General features: G+C 44.9%; 2 pseudogenes; one reads left to right on the top strand and one right to left on the bottom strand.

The window, feature by feature from the left end:
• Positions 1 to 211: 211 nt before the first annotated feature.
• Positions 212 to 18,000, bottom strand: LOC139256825 (zinc finger protein 229-like; annotated as a pseudogene).
• LOC139256827 (U2 spliceosomal RNA) lies at positions 4,351 to 4,578 on the top strand (annotated as a pseudogene).
• Positions 18,001 to 21,949: the final 3,949 nt, after the last annotated feature.

The raw sequence follows: 21,949 nt of genomic DNA, 5'->3' as shown, positions 1-21,949 counted from the left end.
TCATTTTATTATCAATGGTTCAAGAAAGTTTAGCTCCATTTGTTGCACCTTTCAGTATTTGAAGAAAGCCGTTTAAACAGTGAAATATGGATACAAACACAATCAGCATTATTTTTATCTGACCCTTTTCCCGTTGATTAGTTGGTCCAATATCTAGAATATTAATCTCCAGTTATAGGGGTGATCAATATCAATAAATAGAAACCACATATACCAAAATGGACATGATTCAGTTTGGCATAACAGCAGAATCCAAACCCTGCAGGCACTTGTGAACTCGCTGATGTCTCAGCAGGTTGGACGACTGAGTGAATCCCTCCCCACACACAGAGCAGGTGAACGGCCTCTCCCCAGTGTGAACTCGCTGGTGTGTTATCAGGGTGTATGACCGAGCGAATCCCTCACCACACACTGAGCAGGTGAACGGCCTCTCCCCAGTGTGAACTCGCTGGTGTGTCAGCAGGTGGGATGACTGAGTGAATCCCTCCCTACACACTGAGCAGGTGAACGGCCTCTCCCCAGTGTGAATTCGCTCATGTGTCAGCAGGTTCGATGACTGAATGAAGCCCTCCCCACACACGGAGCAGGTGAATGGCCTTTCCCCAGTGTGAACTCGCTGGTGTTTCAGCAGGTTGGATGACTGAGTGAATCCCTTCCCACACACAGAGCAGGTGAATGGCCTCTCCCCAGAGTGAACTCGCTCATGTGCCAGCAGGTGGGATGACCGATGGAATCCCGCCCCACAGATGGAGCAGGTAAACGGCCTCTCCCCAGTGTGAACTCGCTGGTGTGCCAGCAGGCGGGATGACTGAGCGAAACTCTTCCCACACTCAGAGCAGGTAAACAGCCCCTCCCCAGCGTGTATTCTTTGGTGTGTCAGCAGGTGGGATGACTGAGTGAATTCCTTCCCACACATGGAGCAGGTGAACGGCCTCTCTCCCGTGTGAACTCGCTGATGTGAAAGCAGGTTAGATTTCAAAGTGAATCCCTTCCCACACTCAGAGCAGATAAATGGCCCCTGCCCAGTGTGAACTCGCTGGTGAGTTAGAAGGCGGGATGACACAGTGAATCCCTTTCCACACACAGAACAGGTGAACGGCCTCTCCCCGGTGTGACTGCGCCGATGAATTTCCAGCTGGGATGGGTAATTGAATGCCTTCCCACAGTCCCCACATTCCCACGGTTTCTCCATGGTGCGGGTGTCCTTGTGTCTCTCCAGGTTGAATGATCAATTGAATGCTCGTCCACACATAGAACACGTGTATGTTTTCTCCCCACTGTCAACGGTTTGATCTTTTTACAGGCTGTATAACTGGTTAAAGCTCTTTCCACAGGCAGTGAACTGGAACACTCTCACTTGGGTGCGTGTGTCTCGGTGCTTTTCCAGTCACATTGATGTTTGAAATCTGTTGCCACAGACAGAACAGACAAACATTGCTCTTTCCACATTCAAAGGCCGATAGTATTCAAGTCCTCAGGAATTGAGTGATTCCATCAGATTTTGATGTGATATTTAGTTTTAGAGCTTCCCGTTGGCAAATCCTCCCATTCTAATACCCTGGAAAAGAAGTTTACAAAAATAATTACTGCAAGTAAATGACAGAAATTCAGAACAGACAATTCTAGATTCTATGGAACATTCTTTCCTTTCTTGTTCCTCCAAACCTGTAAATCCCCATCCCATACAGTCTCCGTTCTCCCTGTCTTGAAATTCAAACACATCGCACGTCTGAAGACAGCTTGTTCTCTGCTCCCAGTTTTCACCACCAACTCTGTCTGGGTTCAGTTTTACACACTGGTTCCATCCCTCAACTCCCCTGAAGGTGCTGACACTGGCTGGGTTCAGTTCTCCACTCACTGGTTCCCCTCCCTCTCCTCCCCTGAAGGTGCTGACTGTGGCTGGGTTCAATTCTGCACTCACTGGTTCCCTTCCCTCTCCCGAAGGTGCTGGCTCTGGCTGGGTTCAGTTCCACACTCACTGGTTTCCCTCCCTTGAAGGTGCTGACTCCAGTTCTACACTCACTGGTTCCCCTCCCTCTCCTCCCCTGAAGGTGCTGACTCTGTCTGGGTTCAGTTCTACACTGACTAGTTCCCCTCCCTCTCCTCCCCTGAAGATGCTGACTCTGGCTAGGTTCAGTTCTACACTCACTGGTGCCTCTCCCTCTCCTCCCCTGAAGGTGCTGACTCTGGCTGGGTTCAGTTCTACACTCACTGGTTCCCCTCCCTCTCCATCCCTGAAGGTGCTGACTCTGGCTGGGTTCAGTTCTACACTCACTGGTTCCCCTCCCTCTCCATCCCTGAAGGTGCTGACTCTGGCTGGGTTCAGTTCTACACTCACTGGTTCCCCTCCATCTCCTCCCCTGAAGGTGCTGACTCTGGCTGGGTTCACTGGGACACTGAAGCCCCGCCCACACGTTGTTCGTTTGTAAAGATGTTCACGCATGCGCTCTACTGCTCGATGAGTCACCATGGCGGAGCACAAACCTGCAGCTGTCCTTCACAAAGATGGCGGCCGTCACCCTCGGTTTGTTGCCGCGAAAATGCCCTGGAGCTGCAAATTCGGAATTTATAGTTTCTTAATACATGCTTGCGACCTACACTAGGTGTGTATGAAGCCTACCTGCGAGGTGCGTTCCTCCCCTGTTCCCCGCTGATTCGGATCGGCTCCAAACTGCGGATCCGGCCTTTGCCCGCTTCCAGGCCGCGTTCGGTCTGATCAAAGTCACAATGCGCATGCTCCAAGTACAGTTCGGTGTTGCGCCTGCGCACTGGGCTCCTGCAGCGTGAATATTGTGCTCTGGGGGCACTGGACCGTAAGGAACAGGAGCAGGAGTAAAATCATTCGGCCCTCGATCCTGCTCCGCCATTAATGAGATCTTGGCTGATCTTCTACCTCAACTCCACTTTCCTGCACTATCCCCATATCCTTCATTTACATAATATCCAAAAATCTATTGATCAATGCCTTGAATATATTCAAACCCTGAGAGCCTACACAGCCCTCTGGGGGAGAGAATTCCAAAGATTTCACCACCCTCTGAGTGAAGAGGTTTTTCCTCATCTCAGTCCTAAATGGCCGACCTCTTATTCTGAGACTCACCCCTGGTTCTAGACTTCCCAGCCAGAGAAAACATCCTTCTGCACCTACCCTGTCAAGCCTTTTAAGAATTTTGTATGTTTTTTTACCCTGTCAAGCCCTGTATGAACTTTGTATGTTTCAATAAGATCACCTCTCATACTTCTGAACTCTAGAAAATAGAGGCATAATCTACTCAATCTCTCCTCATAGGACAATCCCCGCATCCCAGGAATCAGTCTAGTGAACTTTTGTTGCACCTCCTCTATGGCAAGTATATCCTTTCTTAGATAAGGAGACCTAAACAGTACACAATACTACAGGTGCAGTCTCACCAGGGCCCTATATAATTGCAGTAAGATTACTCTACACTTATACTCAAATCCACTAGTAATAAAGGCCAACATGCTTTATTAATTGCTTGCTGTACCTGCATGTTAACTTTCAGTGATTCATGTACAAGGACATCCAGGTCCCTCTGAACACCAACATTTCTCAATCTCTCACCATTTAAAAAATACTCTGCTTTTCTATGTTTCCTACCAAAGTGGATAACTTCACATTTCTCCACATTATATTCCATTTGCCATGTTCTTATCAATATATATCAATGACTTGGACTTAAATGTTGGGTATATGATTAAGAAATTTGCAGATGTCACTAAAATAGGCTGAGTCATTGATAATGAAGAAGAAACATAGAAACATAGAAAAATAGGTGCAGGAGTCGGCCCTTCGGCCCTTCGAGCCTGCATCGTCATTCAATAAGATCATGGCTGATCATTCCTTCAGTACCCCTTTCCTGCTTTCTCTCCATACCCCTTGATCCCCTTAACCGTAAGAGCCATATCTAACTCCCTCTTGAATATATCCAGTGTACTGGTATCAACAACTCTCTGCGGCAGGGAATTCCACAGATTAACAACTCTCTGAGTGAAGAAGTTTCTCCTCATCTCAGTCCTAAATGGCCTACCCCTTATCCTAAGAAAGCTGCGGATTACAGGAAGATATCAACGTATTGGTCAGGTGGGCAGAACAGTGGCAAATGGAATTCAATCCGGATAAGTGTGAGGTAATGCATTTGGGGAGGTCTAACAAGACAAGGGAATACACATTAAATGGTAGGACACTGGAAAGTGTAGAGGAACATCGGGACTGTGGAGTGCAGGTCCACAGAATCTCGAAGGTAGCAGGCCAGGTTGATAAAATGGCTAAGAAGGCATATGGAATACTTGCATTTATAAGTCGAGGCATGGAATACAAGAGCAAAGAGGATAGGCCTTTTGGCTAAGATCAAGTGTAGTACCGTTTCTGACCAGCCACCATGACCTCCGGGTGGTTTCTCCCTGGTCAGGAAGGTATATGCTTGCATTTTTGGAAACAGGAGGTGGGTGGGGAGGTTTGACCCATCCACCTCCACGGAGGTGTGTGGGGGACCTGACCCATCCACCTCCATGGCACGAACCTGGTATTGCAGTACTTCCAGGAACGGTGCGGTGGCTCTAGGCCTTTTGGCTAGGAGCATTGGCGCAGAGTGATCCTTGGCATGTGCAAGGTGACCTCTGGCGTTTGTGATTTGACAAAGAATTGGAACGATTGGCTACGAATTTAAAAAAAAAAAAAAAAGAGGATAGGCTTGACTCGGCCTTTTGGCTAAGATCATGCGTAACTGACCTGACAGGGGAGTAACCACCATAACCCCAAGGTGGTTCTCCCTGGATCAGGAAGGTATATGCTTGCTTTTTTGGAAATAGGAGGTGGGTGGGGTGGCTTGACCCATCCACCTCCACGGAGGTGTGTGGGGGACCTGACCCATCCACCTCCATGGCACGAACCTGGTATTGCAGTACTTCCAGGAACGGTGCAGTGGCTCTAGGCCTTTTGGCTAAGAGCATTGGTGCAGAGTGATCCTTGAATGGGCCCAAGGTGACCTCTGGCGTTTGTGATTTGACAAAGAATTGGAACGATTGGCTACGAATTTAAAAAAAAAAGAGGATAGGCTTGAACTGTATAAAACACTTATTAGACCACAGCTGGAGTACTCCATGCAGTTCTGGTCACCACATTACAGGAAAGATGTGATTGCACTGGAAAGGGTGCAGAGGAGATTTATAAGATTGTTGCCTGGACTGGAGAATTTTGTCTATGATGAAAGAAAATAGAAGCTGAGTCTGTTTTCTTTGCAACAGAGGAGGCTAAGGGGAGACATGATTGAGGTGTATAACATTATGAGGGGTCTGGATAGAGTGGATAGGGATGATTTGGTTTCCCGTAGCAGAGGGGTCAACAACCAGAGGGAATAGATTTAAAGTAATTGGGGGGAGGTTTAGAGGAGATAAGGGACATTTCTTCACCAAGAGGGTGGTAGGGGTCTGGAACTCACTGCCTGAAAGGGTTGTAGTGCCATGAACCTTCAACCACATTTAAAAGACACTTGGATGTGCACTTAAAGTGCCGCAACCTACAGGGCTATGAACCAAGAGCTGGAAAGTGGGATTAGGCTGGATGCGATTGGCTGAAATGGTCTCCTTCCATGCTGTAAATTTCTATGATTGTATGATGATTGCCCACTCACTTAACCTCTCTTTATCCCCTTGAAGCCTCTTTGTACCCTCCTCACAACTTGCTTTCCCACCTAGCTTTGTATCATCAGCAAACTTGGATATATAACATTTGGTCTTCTCATCCAAATCAGATATATATTGTGAATTGCTGAGGGCCAAGTATCGATCCTTGTGGCACACCACTAGTTACAGCCTGCCAACCTGAAAATGAACCATTTATTCCTACTTTCTGTTTTCTGTCCGTTAACCAATCTTCAATCCATGCTAGTATATTACCCACAATCCCATGAGCCCTAATTTTGTTTAATAACCTCATGTGGCACCTTATCGAATGTCTTCTGAAAATCCAAATACACCACATCCACTGGTTCCTCCTTATCTATTCTGCTAGTTACAACCTCAAAAAGTTGTCAAACATGATTTCCTTTCATAAAGCCGTGTTGACTCTGACAAATTTTATTAATATTCTCTAAGTTCCTGTTCCCACGTCCTTAATAATAGCATCGAGCATTTTCCCGACTACAGATGTCAGGCTAACTGGTCCATAATTCCCTGTTTTCTCTCTCCCTTCTTTCTTAAATAGCCCAGTTACATTTGTGATCTTTGAAACCATGGGAATAGTTCTTGAATCTATGGAATTTTGGAAGTTGACAACCAATGCATCCACTGTTTCTATAGCTAACTTTCTCAGCTATTTACAATATACGTTAATGATTTAGATGAAGGAATTGAATGTAATATCTCCAAGTTTGCAGATGACACTAAGTTGGGTGGCGGTGTGAGCTGTGAGGAGGATGCTAAGAGGCTGCAGGGTGACTTGGACAAGTCAGGTGAATGGGCACATGCATGGCAGAAGTAGTATAATGTAGATAAATGTGAAATTATCCACTTTGGTGACAAAAACAGGAAGGCAGAATATTATCTGAATGATGACAGATTAGGAAAAGGGAGGTGCAACGAGACCTGGGTATCATGTACATCAGTCATTGAAAGTTGGCATGCAGGTACAGCAGGCAGTGAAGAAAGCAAATGGCATGTTGGCCTTCATAGCGAGGGGATTTGAGTATAGGAGCAGGGAGATCTTACTGCAGTTGTACAGGGCCTCGGTGAGGCCACACCTTGACTATTGTGTACAGTTTTGGTCGCCTAATCTGAGGAAGGACATTCTTGCTATTGAGGGAGTGCAGCGAAGGTTCACCAGACTGATTCCCGGGATGGCAGGACTGATATATGAAGAAAGCTTGGATCGACTCGGCTTATATTCACCGGAATATAGAAGAATGAGAGGGTTCCATCGAAACATATAAAATTCTGACGGGATTGGACAGGTTAGGTATGTTCCCAATGTTCGGGAAGTCCAGAACCAGGGGTCACAGTATAAGGATAAAGGGTAAGCCATTTAGGACCGAGATGAGGAGAAACTTCTTCACTCAGAGAATTGTGAACCTGTGGAATTCTCTACTACAGAAAGTTGTTGATGCCAGTTCGTTAGATATATTCAAAAAGGAGTTAGATGTGGCCCTTACGGCTAAAGAGATCAAGGAATCTGGAGAGAAACCAGGAATGGGGTACTGAAGTTACATAATCAGCCATGATCATATTGAATGGTGGTGCAGGCTCGAAGGGCAGAATAGTCTGCTCCTGCACCTATTTTCTATGTTTCTATGTTTCAATATCCTAGGATGTAGGCCATCAGGTCCAGGGGATTTATTGGCTTTCAGTCCCATTATTTCTCCAGTACCATTTTTTGATTAATACCAATTTCCTTAAGTTTCTCATTCTCGCTAGACCCTGGGTTATCCAGTAGTTGCGGCAATTTTGTTTACACCTTCTTCCGTGAAGACAGACTGAAAATATACGTTTAATTTCTCTGCCATTTCCTTGTTCTCCATTATAATTTCTCTACAGGGAGAAGGCAAAAAAAAAGTAGAAAGAAACAGAAAGGTGACGTCACAGCCAAGGGGGTAAGTGATTGGCTGGTGATTGGTGAGTAGTTTTTCTTTTTTCTCTTCGAAAACAGTGAGTAAACTTTAGCATTGTGGTTGCCAATTTAAGTGTATCTAAGGGTTAAGTCATGGCAGGAAAGCTTGGTCACGTGATATGCTCCTCCTATACCATGTGGGAACTCAGGGACACTTCCGGTGTCCCTGCCGACTACATGTGCGGGAAGTGTATCCGCCTCCAGCTCCTGACGGTCCGCTTGGCAGAATTGGAGCCGAGGATGGATTCACTCTGGAGCATCCACGATGCTGAGAATGACGTGAGTAGCATGTGTAGCGAGTTGTTCTTACTGCAGGTGAAGGGTCCACAGCCAGATAGGGAATGGAAGACCAGCAGAAAGAGCAGTGCAAGGAAGGTAGTGCAGGGGTCATTCCCCTGCAAAACAGATACACCGCTTTGAGTACTGTTGAGGGGGATGACTCATCAGGGGAGGGCAGCAGCAGCCAAGTTCATGGCACCATGGCTGGCTCTGCTGCACAGGAGGGCAGGAAAAAGAGTGGGAGAGCGATAGTGATAAGGGATTCAATTGTAAGGGGAATAGTAAGGCATTACTGCGGCCGCAACCGAGACTCCAGGATGGTTTGTTGCCTCCCTGGTGCAAGGGTCAAGGATGTCTCGGAGCGGGTGCAGGACATTCTGAAAAGGGAGGGAGAACAGCCAGTTGTCGTGGTGCACATTGGTACCAACGATATAGGTAAAAAAAGGGATGAGGTCCTACGAGACGAATTTAAGGAGCTAGGAGCTAAATTAAAACATAGGACCTCAAAAGTAGTAATCTCTGGATTGCTACCAGTGCCACGTGCTAGTCAGAATAGGAATCGCTGGATAGCTCAGATGAAAACGTGGCTTGAGCAGTGGTGCAGCAGAGAGGGATTCAAATTCCTGGGGCATTGGAACTGGTTCTGGGGGAGGTGGGACCAGTACAAACCGGACGGTCTGCATCTGGGCAGGACCGGAATCAATGTCCTAGGGGGAGTGTTTGCTAGTGCTGTTTGGGAGGAATTAAACTAATATGGCAGGGGGATGGGAACCAATGCAGGGAGACAGAGAGAAACAAAATGGAGACAGAAGCAAAAGACAGAAAGGAGATGAGTAAAAGTGGAGGGCAGAGAAACCCAAGGCAAAAACCAAAAAGTGCCAATGTACAGCAAAATTTTAAAGGGTCAAAGTGTAATAAAAAGGCAAGCATGAAAGCTCGGTGCCTCAATGCAAGGAGTATTCGGAACCCAAGAGAGGGCTCTGAGCTAGTTAGAGTGGGTGAGAGCTCAGATGAACAGGACCCCAAGAAAGAATGCAAAAGGCAGGAGGCAACAGAGCAGAGTAGCACTGGGGTAAGTGTAAACCACAAGGTGATAGGAAAGGACAATATGTGTGAATATAAAAGCGCTGCAGGAGGGGTCAAAATGAAAAATCATGGTATAAAAACTAATATTAAAACACTCTACCGAAATGCATGCAGCATTCGAAATAAAGTAAATGAATTGACGGCACAAATCATTACAAATGGGTATGATTTGGTGGCCATTACAGAAACGTGGTTGCAGGGTGGCCAAGACTGGAAATTAAACACACAGGGGTATCTGACAATTCGGAAAGATAGACAAGAAGGGAAAGGAGGTGGGGTAGCTCTGTTAATAAAGGATGATATCAGGGCAGTTGTGAGAGACGATATTGGCTCTAATGAATAAAATGTTGATTCATTGTGGGTGGAGATTAGAGATAGTAAGGGGAAAAAGTCACTGGTGGGCGTAGTTTATAGGCCCCCAAATAATAACTTCATGGTGTGGCGGGCAATAATCAAGGGAATAATGGAGGCATGTGGGGGATTTTAACCTACATATCAATTGGTCAAATCAAATCACACGGGGTAGCCTTGAGGAGGAATTCATAGAATGCATACGGGATTGTTTCTTAGAACAGTATGTTACAGAACCTACAAGGGAGCAAGCTATCTTAGATCTGGCCCTGTGTAATGAGACAGGAATAATAAATGATCTCCTAGTAAAAGATTCTCTCGGAATGAGTGATCACAGTATGGTTGAATTTGTAATACAGATTGAGGGTGAGGAAGTAGTGTCTCAAACGAGCGTACTATGCTTAAACAAAGGGGATTACAGTGGGATGAGGGATGAGGGCAGAGTTGGCTAAAGTCGACTGGAAATACAGACTAAACGGTGGCACAATTGAGGAACAGTGGAGGACTTTTAAGGAGCTCTTTCATAGTGCTCAACAACAATATATTCCAGTGAAAAAGAAGGGCGGTAAGAGAAGGAATAACCAGCCGTGGATAACCAAGGAAATAAAGGAGAGTATCAAATTAAAAACCAATGTGTATAAGGTGGCCAAGGTTAGTAGAAACTATATGATTGGGAAAATTTTAAACGACAGCAAAGAATAACTAAGAAAGCAATAAAGAAAGGAAAGATAGATTACAAAAGTAAACTTGCGCAAAACATAAAAACAGATAATAAAAGCTTTTACTGATATATAAAATTGAAAAGATTGACTAAAGTAAATGTTGGTCCCTTAGAAGATGAGAAGGGGGATTTAATAATGGGAAATGTGGAAATGGCTGAGACCTTAAACAATTATTTTGCTTCACAGTGGAAGACACAAAAACCATGGCAAAAATTGCTGGTCACGGGAATGTGAGAAGGGAGGACCTTGAGATAATCACTATCACTAGCGGGGTAATGCTGGACAGGCTAATGGCACTCAAGGTAGACAAGTCCCCTGGTCCTGATGAAATGCATCCCAGGGTATTAAAAGAGATAGCGCAAGTTATAGCAGATACATTCGTTATAATCTACCAAAATTCTCTGGACTCTGGGGAAGTACCATTGGATTGAAAAGCAGCTAATGTAACGCCTCTGTTTAAAAAAGGGGGCAGACAAAATGCAAGTAACTATAGGGCCGGTTAGTTTAACATCTGTAGTGGGGAAAATGCTTGAAGCTATCATTAAGGAAGAAATAGCGGGACATCTAGATAGGAATAGTGCAATCAAGCAGACGCAACATGGATTCATGAAGGGGAAATCATGTTTATCTAATTTACTGGAACTCTTTGAGGATATAACGAGTATGGTGGATAGAGGTGTACCGATGGATGTGGTGTATTTAGATTTCCAAAAGGCATTCGATAAGGTTCCACACAAAAGTTTACTGCAGAAGATAAAGGTACGCGGAGTCAGAGGAAATGGATTAGCATGGATAGAGAATTGGCTGGCTAACAGAAAGAAGAGAGTCGATTTAAATGGGTCCTTTTCGGGTTGGAAATCGGTGGTTAGTGGTGTGCCACAGGGATTGGTGCTGGGACCACAACGGTTTACAATATACATTGATGACCTGGAAGAGGGGACAGAGTGTAGTGTAACAAAATTTGCAGATGACACAAACATTAGTGGGAAAGCGGGTTGTGTAGAGGACACAGAGAGGCTGCAAAGAGATTTGGATAGGTTAAGCAAATGGGCTAAGGTTTGGCAGATGGAATACAATGTCGGAAAATGTGAGGTCATTCACCTTGGGGGAAAAAAACAGTAAAAGGGAATATTATTTGAATGGGGAGAAATTACAACATGCTGCGGTGCAGAGGGACCTGGAGGTCCTTGTACATGAATTCCAAAAAGTTAGTTTGCAGGTGCAGCAGGTAATCAGGAAGGTGAATGGAATGTTGACCTTCATTGCGAGCGGGATGGAGTACAAAAGCAGGGAGGTCCTTCTGCAACTGTATAGGGTATTGGTGAGGCCGTACCTGGAGTACTGCGTGCAGTTTTGGTCACCTTACTTAAGGAAGGATATACTAGCCTTGGAGGGGGTACAGAGACGATTCACTAGGCTGATTTCGGAGATGAGGGGGTTACCTTATGATGATAGATTGAGTAGACTGAGTCTTTACTCGTTGGAGTTCAGAAGGATGAGGGGTGATCTTATAGAAACATTTAAAATCATGAAAGGGATAGACAAGATAGAGGCAGAGAGGTTGTTTCCACTGGTCGGGGAGACTAGAACTAGGGGGCACAGCCTCAAAATACGGGGGAGCCAATTTAAAACCGAGTTGAGAAGAAATTTCTTCTCCCAGAGAGTTGTGAATCTGTGGAATTCTCTGCCCAAGGAAGCAGTTGAGGCTAGCTCATTGAATGTATTCAAGTCACAGATAGATAGATTTTTAACCAATAAGGGAATTAAGGGTTATGGGGAGCGGGCGGGTAAGTGGAGCTGAGTCCATGGCCAGATCAGCCATGATCTTGTTGAATGGCGGAGGAGCCTCGAGGGGCTAGATGGCCTACTCCTGTTCCTAATTCTTATGTTCTTATGTTCTTGTCTCAGTCTGTCGGGGATCCACACCTACCTTTGCTAATATTTTCCTTTTTACATACTGATAGAAGCTTTTGCATTCTGTTATTTTGTCTCTCAGTCGTTTACTCTCATATTCTACTTTCCCTTTCTTTATCAATTTCTTTGTCCTCCTTTGCTGAATTCAAAGCCTTACTGATCCTCAAGCTTACTGCTCCATTTGTCAACATTATAAGCATCTTCCTTTCATCTAATACAACCTTTAACTTCTTTAGTTAGCCATGGTTGGACCACTATTCCTCTGGGGTTTTTGTGCTTTAAAGGAATGTATACTTTAAGGCATTGTAAATGATGTATTAATTCTTTAAATACTAGCCATTGCTTTGCTACCAACATACCTTTTAGTGTAGTTTCCCTACGAGACGAATTTAAGGAGCTAGGAGCTAAATTAAAAAGTAGGACCTCAAAAGTAGTAATCTCGGGATTGCTACCAGTGCCACGTGCTAGTCAGAGTAGGAATCGCAGGATAGCGCAGATGAATACGTGGCTTGAGCAGTGGTGCATCAGGGAGGGATTCAAATTCCTGGGGCATTGGAACAGGTTCTGGGGGAGGTGGGACCAGTACAAACCGGACGGTCTGCACCTGGGCAGGACCAGAACCAATGTCCTAGGGGGAGTGTTTGCTAGTGCTGTTGGGGAGGAGTTAAACTAATATGGCAGGGGGATGGGAACCAATGCAGGGAGACAGAGGGAAACAAAAAGGAGACAAAAGCAAAAGTCAGAAAGGAGATGAGTAAAAGTGGAGGGCAGAGAAACCCAAGGCAAAAAACAAAAAGGGCCATTGAATATAAAGGGGCTGCAGGAGGGGTCAAAACTAAAAATCATGGTTTAAAAACAAGGATTAAAACACTCCTGCTAAATGCACGCAGCATTCGAAATAAAGTAAATGAGTTGATGGCACAAATCATGACAAATGGGTATGATTTGGTGGCCATTACAGAAACATGGTTGCATGGTGGCGAAGACTGGGAATTAAACATACAGGGGTATCTGACGATTCGAAAAGATAGACAAGGGGGGAAAGGAGGTGGGGTAGCTCTGTTAATAAAGGATGATATCAGGGCAGTTGTAAGAGACAATATTGGCACTAATGAACAAAATGTTGAATCATTGTGGGTGGAGATTAGAGACAGTAAGGGGAAAAAGTCACTGGTGGGCGTAGTTTATAAGCCCCCAATAATAACTTCACGGTGGGGTGGGCAATAATCAAGGGAATAATGGAGGGATGTGAAAAAGGAATGGCAGTGGTCATGGGGGATTTTAACCTACATATTGATTGGTCAACTCAAATCGCACAGGGTAGCCTGGTGGAGTAATTCATAGAATGCATACGGGATTGTTTCTTAGAACAGTATGTAACAGAACCTACAAGGGAGCAAGCTATCTTAGATCTGGTCCTGTGTAATCAGACAGGAATAACAAACGATCTCCTAGTAAAAGATCCTCTCGGAATGAGTGATCACAGTATGGTTAAATTTGTAATACAGATTGAGGGTGAGGAAGTTGTGTCAGAAATGAGCGTACTATGCTTAAACAAAGGGGACTACAGTGGGATGAGGCCAGATTTGGCTAAAGTAGACTGGAAACACAGACTAAATGGTGGCACAATTGAGGAATAGTGGAGGGCTTTTAAGGAGCTCTTCTATAGTGCGCAACAAAAATATATTCCAGTGAAAAAGAAGGGCGGTAAGAGAAGGGATAACCCGCCATGGATAACCAAGGAAATAAAGGAGAGTATCAAATCAAAGACCAATGCGTATAAGGTGGCCAAGGTTAGTGGGAAATTAGAGGATTGGGAAAATTTTAAACAACAGCAAAGAATGCCTAAAAAAAGCAATAAAGAAAGGAAAGATAGATTACGAAGGTAAACTTGCGCAAAACATAAAAACAGATAGTAAAAGCTTTTACAGATATATAAAATGGAAAAGAGTGACTAAAGTAAATGTTGGTCCCTTAGAAGATGAGAAGGGGGATTTAATAATGGGAAATGTGGAAATGGCTGAGACCTTAAACAATTATTTTGCTTCGGTCTTCACAGTGGAAGACACAAAAACCATGCCAAAAATTGCTGGTCACAGGAATATGGGAAGGGAGGACCTTGAGACAATCACTATCACTAGGGGGTTAGTGCTGGACAGGCTAATGGGACTCAAGGTAGACAAGTCCCCTGGTCCTGATGAAATGCATCCCAGGGTATTAAAAGAGATGGCGGAAGTTATAGCAGATGCATTTGTTATAATCTACCAAAATTCTTTGGACTCTGGGGAGGTACCAGCGGATTGGAAAGAGCTAATGTAACGCCTCTGTTTAAACAAGGGGGCAGACAAAAGGCAGGTAACTATAGGGCAGTTAGTTTAACATCTGTAGTGAGGAAAATGCTTGAAACTATCATTAAGGAAGAAATAGAGGGACATCTAGATAGGAATAGTGCAATCAAGCAGTTGCAGCATGGATTCATGAAGGGGAAATCATGTTTAACTAATTTACTGGAATTCTTTGATGATATAATGAGCATGGTGGATAGAGGTGTACCGATGGATGTGGTGTATTTAGATTTCCAAAAGGCATTCGATATGGTGCCACACAAAAGTTTACTGCAGAAGATAAAGGTACGCGGAGTCAGAGGAAATGTATTAGCATGGATCGAGAATTGGCTGGCTAACAGAAAGCAGAGAGTCTGGATAAATGGGTCCTTTTCGGGTTGGAAATCGGTGGTTAGTGGTGTGCCACAGGGATCGGTGCTGGGACCACAACTGTTTACAATATACATAGATGACCTGGAAGAGGGGACAGAGTGTAGTGTAACAAAATTTGCAGATGACACTAAGATTAGTGGGAAAACGGGTTGTGTAGAGGACACAGAGAGGCTGCAAAGAGATTTGGATAGGTTAAGCGAATGGGCTAAGGTTTGGCAGATGGAATACAATGTCGGAAAGTGTGAGGTCATCCACCTTGGGAAAAAAAAACAGTAAAAGGGAATATTATTTGAATGGGGAGAAATTACAACATGCTGAGGTGCAGAGGGACCTGGGGGTCCTTGTGCATGTATCCCAAAAAGTTAGTTTGCAGGTGCAGCAGGTAATCAGGAAGGCGAATGGAATGTTGGCCTTCATTGCGAGAGGGATGGAGTACAAAAGCAGGGAGGTCCTTCTGCAACTGTATAGGGTATTGGTAAGGCCGCACCTGGAGTACTGCATGCAGTTTTGGTCACCTTACCTAAGGAAGGATATACTGGCTTTGGAGGGGGTACAGAGACGATTCACTAGGCTGATTCTGGAGATGAGGGGGTTACCTTATGATGATAGATTGAATAGACTGGGTCTTTACTCATTGGAGTTCAGAAGGATGAGGGGTGATCTTATAGAAACATTTAAAATCATGAAAGGGATAGACAAGATCGAGGCAGAGAGGTTGTTTCCACTGGTCGGGGAGACTAGAACTAGGGGGCACAGCCTCAAAATACGGGGGAGCCAATTTAAAACCGAGTTGAGAAGAAATTTCTTCTCCCAGAGGGTTGTGAATCTGTGGAATTCTCTGCCCAAGGAAGCAATTGAGGCTAGCTCATTGAATGTATTCAAGTCACAGATAGATCGATTTTTAACCAATAAGGGAATTAAGGATTACGGGGAGAGGACGGGTAAGTGGAGCTGAGTCCACGGCCAGATCAGCCGTGATCTTATTGAATGGCGGAGCAGGCTCGAGGGGCTCGATGGCCTACTCCTGTTCCTAATTCTTTTGTTCTTGTGTTCCCAATCTACATTAGCCAACTCTCCTACATAGTTTTCTTTTATTTTGGATTTCAGACCCTAGTTTCGGATTTAACTAAATCACTTTCAAATTTAATGTAACATTCTCTCTTATTATGGTCACTCTTTCTTAAGGGCCCCTTTAATATAAGGTTATTAACTAACCACTTCTTATTGCACAATACTAGATCTAAAATAACTGGTTCTCTAGTTGGTTACTCAACATACTGATCTCGAAAACCAACTTGGATATCTTCTATGAACTCATCCTCCACACTATTACTGCAAATTTGGTTTGCCCAGTCTATATGCAGATTAAAGTCCATGATTATTGTATTACCTTTGTTACATACACCTCTAATTTCCTGATTTATACTGTGCCCTACATTACCACTACGGTTTGGGGGGCCTGTAAACAACTCCCACCAATGTTTTCTGCCCCTTGCGGTTTCTTAGCTCCACCCAAACTGATTCTACTTCTTGATTTTCTGAACTAAGATCCTTTCCCTCTACTGTCTTTATCCCAGCTTTTATTATCAGGGCTTCCCCTCTTTCTTTTCTATTTTGCTATTTCTTCTAAAAGTTATGTCTCCTGGAATGTTTAGTTCCCAACCGTGGTCACTTTGCAACCTCATCTCCACAAAGGTTTGATCTAATAGCCAATTAATTTTTATCTGCGCTATTAATTATTTTATTTTATTGTGAATACTTCATGTATTCATAGTGCCTTTAGCTTTGACTTTTTTCTATTTTTCCTTGATGTCTCCTCAGTCAGTCATGCCCTATTACCTTTGTTACTCCATCTGTCCCTTCCTGACCCACTCTGCTTATTTTTACCCAAAACTCTGCTCTGCTCTAGAACCTTGACATGTCTCTTGATGCTTTTTCTCAGTATCTAAACCATGCTGTACACTTTCCTAAATCTCCCCCACCTTCATTAATTTAAAGCCATGTTTACTGCTCTAGTTATTCGATTCGCCAGGATACTGGTTCCTGTCCAGTTCAAGTGGAACCCGTCCCAACGAAACAGCTCCCTATTTGCCCAGTACTGCAAAACCCCTGCCTCCCACACCACTCTTTGAGCCACGCATTTAACATTCTAATCTGCTTATTCCTGTAACAATTGGTGTGGGGCTCAGGTAACAATCCAGAGATTATTACCTTTGAGGTTCAACTTTTTCTTTTGGACCCCCAACTCCTCCATCTCTTTCAGCTGAACCTCATTCCTAGTCCTACCTATGTCGTTAGTTCCTACATGGTCCACGACAATTGGATCCTCCCCTTCCCACTCCAAGTTCTGACACTGATCTGCCCCATGGAGGGGGCCAGTGTGTGATGTCCCTGTGGGGTGCAGTATGTTCAGTGTCTGACTCTGATCTGCCCCATGGAGGGGGCCGTGTGTGATGACCCTGTGAGGTGCAGCATGTTCAGTGACCCTGGTCTGCCCTCAGTCCTCCTGCTCTAGGGGGCAGTCACGCTCCTCTCAGTCGAAGTTAGTTGGATGGACAGCGTCATCTACTGGCCACCGGCGGTATTTCAAGGCACATCAAGTACCTTCCCTCCCAGAGAAATCCAAAACCAACATGCAGATTCAATTCATTTTATTCTCAATTGTTTAACATTTAGCTCAATTTTTTGAAGTTTTCAGTATTTGAAGCCCTTTCAAGAGTTAAGTATGGATGCAAGCACAATCAGCATTATTTTTATCTTGTATTAATTGGTCAAATATCAAACTCCAGCCCAGTTATAGTGGAAATTAAAATCAGCAGAGAGAGACCCCCAACAGGTCAGAACAAACACAATCAGTCTGAGGTACCAGCAGAACCAAACCCTGCAGTCACTTGTGAACTCGCTGGTGTCTCAGCAGGTTGGATGACTGAATGAATCCCTCCCTACACACGGAGCAGGTGAACAGTCTCTCCCCAGTATGAAGTCGCTGGTTTGTCAGCAGTCGGGAGGAGGTAGTGAATCCCTTCCCACACATGGAGCAGGTGAATGGCCTCTCCCCAGTGTGAGCTCGTTGGTGTGTCAGCAGGTGGGATGAGGTAGTGAATCCTTTCCCACACACAGTGCAGGTGAACAGCCTCTCCCCAGTATGAACTCGCTGGTGTATCAGCAGATGGGAAGAACAAATGAATCCCTTGCCACACTCAGAGCAGGTGAATGGCCTCTCCCCACTGTGACTGTGTTGACTAATTTCAAGGACAGATGGGGAATTGCATCTCTTCCCACAGTTCCCACATTCCCACGGTTTCTCCATGGTGTGGGTGTCCTTGTGTCTCTCCAGGTTGGACGATCAGTTGAAGCCTCATCTACACACAACACGTGTACGGTTTCTCCCCGCTCTGAATGGTGTGATATTTTTTCAGGCTGTGTAACTGGTTAAAGCTCTTTCCACAGGCAGTGCACTGGAACACTCGCACTCGGGTGTGTGTGTCATGGTGCTCTTCCAGTTACACTGATGTTGGAAATCTTTTCCCACAGACAGAACAGACAAACATTTCTCCTTTCACATTCAAAGGCTGATGATATTCAGGTCCTGATAAATCAAGTGATTGCATCAGACCTTGACGTGATGTTTGGTTTGAGTTTCCCTTCTGCAAATCATGCCTTTAATACCCTGGAAAAGGAGTTTACAAAAACCATGACTGCAAATACAGGACAGAAATTCAGAACAGACAATTCTAGATTCTATGGAACATTCTTTCCTCTTGTTCCTCCAAAGCTGTAAATCACCATCCCATACCCTCTCCATACTCTCTGTCCTGAAATTCAAACACAATCGCACGTCTGAAGACAGCTTCTCCTCCACTCCCAGGTTTCACCACCAATTCTGGCTGGGTTCAGTTCTACACTCACTGGTTCCCCTCCCTCTCCTCCCCTGAAGGTGCTGACTCTGACTGGGTTCAGTTCTACACTCACTGGTTCCCCTCCCTCTTCTCCCCTGAAGGTGCTGACTCTGGCTGTGTTCAGTTCTACACTCACTGGTTTCCCTCCCTCTCCCTCCCCTGAAATCGGCATCTCAACACCCGGCCCACAATCATGACTGAATTACTGCTGATAAAAGAGAATTATTGATCCACATCACCATTAATCTATATCTATATATCCAACCGCAGTGAAGGGGGAATAGAAGGCAGCCGCTGCTGATGGGGTGATTTGGAGATTAGACTTAAAGGGAGGGAGTGAGAGTGAGATTGAGCCGAGCGAGGTGGTGGCTGGAGTCTAGCACGGACGGAGAGAGGGCGATGAAGCCCCGAAGCTGCAAACGCCGGTAGTTCAGGTTATTATTCATGGTTTGCGGCGTACACCAATTGTTTATGAAGCCTCCCGTCCATCTGTCGGACCATTACTGCCCTCCGCTCCACCGGCCCACAACCACCTCTCCCGCTACAGAGAATCCACCCACAGCATCTCAAATCTTCATTTCAAAACTAAAATCCTAAAATCCATCGTTCCTGTTTGTTTCATGCTGACTTGTAGCCAATTACATCTGGAGAGAGCAGAGTGGGAAGGCTGAAGGGATTTGCAGTGATCAGGATCAAACTACCCAGAGCAAGTGTGTGTCGGTGTAAACAATAAAGTGAGCAGAAAAGGACCTGTTTGATAGGACACTGTAGAGAGAGCTTCCCTCTGTTTTTTAAACTGAAACTATATAGAAATTATGAGTTGAAACTTTCACAAGACAGAGAGTGGAGAGCACCAGTTCATACAATCACAGGACAGAAAGTGGAGAGCTCCAGTTCATACAGTCACAGGACAGAGAGTGGGGAGCATCAGTTCATACAATCACAGGACAGAGAGTGGAGAGCACCAGTTCATACAATCACAGGACAGAGAGTGGGGAGCATCAGTTCATACAATCACAGGACAGAGAGTGGAGAGCATCAATTCATACAATCACAGGACAGAGAGTGGAGAGCACCAGTTCATACAATCACAGGACAGAGAGTGGAGAGCACCAGTTCATACAATCACAGGACAGAGAGTGGAGAGCACCAGTTCATACAATCACAGGATAGAGAGTGGAGAGCATCAGTTCATACAATCACAGGACAGAGAGTGGGGAGCATCAGTTCATACAATCACAGGACAGAGAGTGGAGAGCATCAGTTTATACAATCACAGGACAGAGAGTGGAGAGCTCCAGTTCATACAATCACAGGACAGAGAGTGGAGAGCATCAGTTCATACAATCACAGGACAGAGAGTGGAGCATCAGTTCATACAATCACAGGACAGAGAGTGGAGAGCTCCAGTTCATACAATCACAGGACAGAGAGTGGAGCATCAGTTCATACAATCACAGGACAGAGAGTGGAGAGCTCCAGTTCATACAATCACAGGACAGAGAGTGGAGAGCACCAGTTCATACAATCACAGGACAGAGAGTGGAGAGCATCAGTTCAGACAATCACAGAACAGAGAGTGGAGCACCAGTTCATACAATCACAGGACAGAGAGTGGAGAGCTCCAGTTCATACAATCACAGGACAGAGAGTGGAGAGCACCAGTTCATACAATCACAGGACAGAGAGTGGAGAGCATCAGTTCAGACAATCACAGGACAGAGAGTGGAGCACCAGTTCATACAATCACAGGACAGAGAGTGGAGAGCTCCAGTTCATACAATCACAGGACAGAGAGTGGAGCATCAGTTCATACAATCACAGGACAGAGAGTGGGGAGCATCAGTTCATACAATCACAGGACAGAGAGTGGAGAGCATCAGTTCATACAATCACAGGACAGAGAGTGGGGAGCACCAGTTCATACAATCACAGGACAGAGAGTGGAGCATCAGTTCATATAATCACAGGACAGAGAGTGGAGAGCACCAGTTCATACAATCACAGGACAGAGAGTGGAGAGCATCAGTTCATACAATCACAGGACAGAAGTTGGATCAACGGTCTTTGCAATGATTACTTGTCATTGTGCCTTTTGATCGACCCGAGAATTGATTTACTGATTTAATGAGACAGCTCGAGACTGATTCAACTTTTCAATTACTCAAATTCTGATTTTAAGTTTATTTATAATTGATCTATATATTAATCAATTTTGTTTCAATATAATTGATCTTGATTATACTGATTGCACTATTGTAGAATCCCTATTGTAGTATTCCCAAGTCACTGTGTAAACTGAGTTTTTTTTTCCTGTGTCTATTTGCTGCCACTTCGGACCAGAGCCATTTCCCTTCTATTCCACTTCCTTCTCCCACTTTTTCTTTTCTAGCTATCCCTCCCTGACCAGTCTTTCCTGTCATAGAAACATAGAAAATAGGTGCAGGAGTAGGCCATTCGGCCCTTCGAGCCTGCACCATCATTCAACAAGATCATGGCTGATCATTCCCTCAGCACCCCTTTCCTGCTTTCTCTCCATACCCTTGATCACCTTAACCATAAGGGCCATATCTAACTCCCTCTTGAATATATCCAATGAACTGGCATCAACAACTCTCTGCGGTAGGGAATTCCACAGGTTAACAACTCTCCGAGTGAAGAAGTTTCTTCTCATCTCAGTCCTAAATGGCCAACCCCTTATCCTAAGACAATGTCCCCTGGTTCTGGACTTCCCCAACATCGGGAACATTCTACCCGCATCTAACCTGTCCAGTCCCATCAGAATCTTATATGTTTCTATGAGATCCCCTCTCATCCTTCTAAACTCCAGTGAATAAAGACCCAATTGATTCAGTCTCTCATACATAAGAACAGAAGAATTAGGAACAGGAGTAGACCATCTAGCCCCTCGAGCCTGCTCCGCCATTCAAAAATATCATGGCTGATCTGGCCGTGGACTCAGCTCCACTTACCCGCCCGCTCCCCGTAACCCTTAATTCCCTTATTGGTTAAAAATCTATCTATCTGTGATTTGAATACATTCAATGAGCTAGCCTCAACTGCTTCCTTGGGCAGAGAATTCCACAAATTCACAACCCTCTGGGAGAAGAAATTCCTTCTCAACTCGGTTTTAAATTGGCTCCTCTGTATTTTTTGAGGTGTGCCCCCTAGTTCTAGTCTCCCCGACCAGTGGAAACAACCTCTCTGCCTCTATCTTGTCTATCCCTTTCATTATCTTTTAAATGTTTCTATAAGATCACCCCTCATCCTTCTGAACTCAATCGAGTAAAGACCCAGTCTACTCAATCTATCATCATAAGGTAACCCCCTCATCTCCGAAATCAGCCTAGTGAATCATCT

This window comes from Pristiophorus japonicus, unplaced genomic scaffold, assembly GCF_044704955.1.
Source record: "Pristiophorus japonicus isolate sPriJap1 unplaced genomic scaffold, sPriJap1.hap1 HAP1_SCAFFOLD_785, whole genome shotgun sequence".
Taxonomy (NCBI): domain Eukaryota; kingdom Metazoa; phylum Chordata; class Chondrichthyes; family Pristiophoridae; genus Pristiophorus; species Pristiophorus japonicus.
The sequence above is the reverse complement of the archived record's forward strand: the minus strand, read 5'-3'. Positions and strand labels throughout refer to the sequence as shown.